Source organism: Etheostoma cragini, unplaced genomic scaffold (genome assembly GCF_013103735.1).
Source record: "Etheostoma cragini isolate CJK2018 unplaced genomic scaffold, CSU_Ecrag_1.0 ScbMSFa_1523, whole genome shotgun sequence".
Taxonomy (NCBI): Eukaryota; Metazoa; Chordata; class Actinopteri; order Perciformes; family Percidae; genus Etheostoma; species Etheostoma cragini.
This window is the reverse complement of record NW_023265587.1, coordinates 102,775-106,237: the sequence shown is the minus strand read 5'-3', so window position 1 is coordinate 106,237 and position 3,463 is coordinate 102,775.

Below are 3,463 nucleotides of genomic sequence, written 5' to 3'. Positions count from 1 at the left end.
GTGAGGGTTAAGGTTAGGCATTTAGGTTTGATGGTTAAGGTTAGGGTTAGGGTGAGGGAATGCATTATGTCAATGACTTGTCCCCACAAAGATAGCCAGACACGACTGTGTGTGCATGTGTGTGTGTGTGTGTGTGATCTTGTCACGCCCATCCATGCCTTCCTATACACTGTGCAGTGCTTTCAGATTGTAAAACCTATAACATCCCTTACATTGGTTTAACTCTCACTTTATAATGGAATGGCAGGGAATATCCTGCATATTAATACAACTTCAATATATTAATCTACACTGAACACAAGAACAATGGTCCAAATTGGAGATGTTGAATATTGGGTAAGTGATTCAGAAAACCCAAATTGCTGGAACCCAAATGCGCCTGCAAACTGCCACCTACATGTAGAGCTTTGTGTGTCTGTGTCTGTGTGTGTGTGTGTGTGTGTGTGTGGGTGTATGCTCTTGCTTTTGAAAAATAAAGCCCCTGATTTGGCTTGGACATGTCACAGAACTACAGATTTTAAAGGAATCTCTCAACATTTTACATCAGAACACACAAAGACAGACACAGAAGAAACAGAGCCGCACCCCAAACTGAAATGACATTCACGTGACAGTGTGTGTATGTGTGTGTGTGTGTATATTTGTGCATGTGTGTAAGAGCTAAACACTGCTACAATCCAGCACTGTTAAATATTAAATGGGGGCAAAGGTTAAAGAGCTAGATGGAGAGAGAAAACATGCGTGAAAGCCCAAAGCCCCAAATAGCGGACTCTTCTTCCTTTTTAACAATGCTTTTATTCACAATATTCATGTTTTCTTCATCACACTGGATGCCTGCATCATCTCTAAATACTAATAAATGTGGTGTTTCCATTTCTATTACATCCATTGCTTTCTGAAAAGCCGTAATAACGCAGTTTTACTATAGTAAACGTAGTGTTTTTTTCACATTTTGTGTGTATATATGTTCTCAGATATCTGACCCGGACATGGTATTGTTGCTCTGTTTACCTGTTTTTCTCAAAAGCTGTTGTGTATAATGGTTTGTAATTCTTGTTTGGGGTTATTTACATATACATTTTCACATAGGCTTTCAGCTAAAATTACAATCAGCTGAGTAGTGTTTCTTTTCACACTTTGTGTGTATATATGTCCTCAGATATCTGACCCGGACATGGTATTTTGTTGCTTTTTTTACCTGTGAGTTTTCACATAGGCTTTCAGCTAAAATTACAATCAGCTGAGTTGGAGATCTATTCTCGCTGCATGGGTGGCTAACAGTTGTTGAAGTGTGTTACAGTGTTGTGCTTGTTGTGGTTCCAGTCATGGGACACGTATGTTGAGTTTTAAAAAACTGCGTTCGAAAAATGGCAATCGAACTGGAGTCTGGTTCACAGGAACTGCTGCTGTGCCGACTGGAGTTAGAGTTTTGCACATGTGGTTCCAGATGTGCCCACTGTCGTTCAGCAATAGAAAAACAAACTGTAATAGGAAGGAAAACCCCTAGTGTGTGTGTGTGTGTGTGTGAGAGTCTAGTCACTTAAGATGGTTCTCTGTAGACTGTTTCACCCTGTGGGCATCTTTGTTTATGACAGATCTGCATCACTCTGTCTGCTTATCTGTCTCTTTCCATTCGGGGCTTCTTAACCCAGCAGTGTGTCAGTGTGTCAGTGTGTGTGGGTGTGTGAGTGTGTGTGCGTGTGTGTGTGTGTGTGCATGTCAGGGCTGACCTCTCTCATCCCACACTTTAATGTGACCCGGTGGACTGAGTCAGCAGCAACAGTCTGGGGAGCGCTTCGAGACTCTAAATGCTCTTTACACTGGCTTCCGGTGCCTTCAAGGAAATGATTTCAAAATACTTGGTATATGAATCTCTAAATAGTTTAGGGCTGTCTGATCTGTTGCTACACTATAATCCACCAAGACCTGTCAGGTGGTCTACCGGTCTGCTATCTGTCCCCAGAGTCCAAACTGAACACAGAGAAGCAGCGTTTGGATTCTATGCTCCACATATCTGGAAAACCCCCAGAAAACTGCAGATCCTCAACTCTCAGTTCTTTTAAATCAAGGCTGAAGGCCTTTCTTTTTGATCCTGGCTTACTTAAAACACTGAAGTTGCGTTGTTGAAACCGTAAAACAATCTATATAAGCATATGAACTTACAGAGTGGTGCAAGTCGACTTTCATTAACATTAACAAGTTGACGCTGTCTGTAAGAAATAACATCGACGCATGTTTTTTTATCGTAAACTTCGCAATTTTAATGTCGATAAGACTTTTATGAGGATGTTTTATTGTTGTTTCATTGAATCTGTTCTCTCTTTTGGCTTTGTGAGTTGATTTGGGTCCCTCACGCTTAAAAACAACAACAGGATGCAATATAAAGTTAAGGTGTTTGGCAAGATGTCCCCCAACCCTCTGACTGACCTAAACTCTGTATATGAGACAAGGTCCCTGAAGCTGCTATAGGCTTTTTTAATAAGTCAATGTGAGGTGTGGTCTTCTGTGTAGTTCGTATTTATGTTGTTTCTAGATGTATGGCTGTTGTCTTGTATAACCTGTGTGTTACATGCTGCAGCACAACAAATTGCCCCTCGGGGATAATAAAGACTCCTTGAACCTTGAACCTTGAACCATAGAGCAATTGTATTACTTTTATAGAGCAGCAGCGTAGACATTGTCCCATACTAACGTCCTGCTGGGTTGTGTTCAGGGGCTACATGGGTTGCTATGTATCATTTTTGCAATAGTGTAAATTTCAACAATAAATCGTATCGGTGTGCTGGGAAGATGTCGTCGGCTGGACGCTTTGATCCGTCTCAGTTACAGAAAGGCGTGTATTTTAAGCGTGGGTGGCCCCAGTGGAAATAACAATGCAGGGAGGCTTCAAACAGATGAAGAGGAGTGTGCTTTAAGCATCACACAAAGTATTGATGTTCATAAATTTGTCATCCATCCGCAGAGAAAAGACGAGCCTGTACAGCAGCTGGTTAGAACAGCAGTTCTTAGTGATGTATTACAGAGAAAAAAGGATGTTTGGATTGCTTTAGGGCAACTGTAGCTCAGGGGTGGAGCAGTTGCCAATCGGAAGGTTGGGGGTTCAAATCCTGGCCCTGCAGTCACATATCCAAGTGTCTTTGGGCGAGGCACTGAGCCCAGAGTTGCCCCCCAATGCTGCGCCATTGGTGTGTAGATGTGTGTGAGCGTGCATCTGATGAGCAGGTGGCACCTTGTACGGGCCGATCTGGAATCTTGCCCCTTATGGGGTCATAAGGGGCAAGGTTACCTCCCCTTATGACCCCATAAGGGGCTAGATTCCAGTTCTTTGCTTTGCCCACCCAAAGAACTTGGACTCTCATGAGAGAGAGACATCATGGCTTTCAAACGAGCAAAGTGGCAGTTGGTCAAGGCCACACCCCCAGCCTTCACCTGGCCCCCCCTCGCCTCCTCAAAAGCATACAGT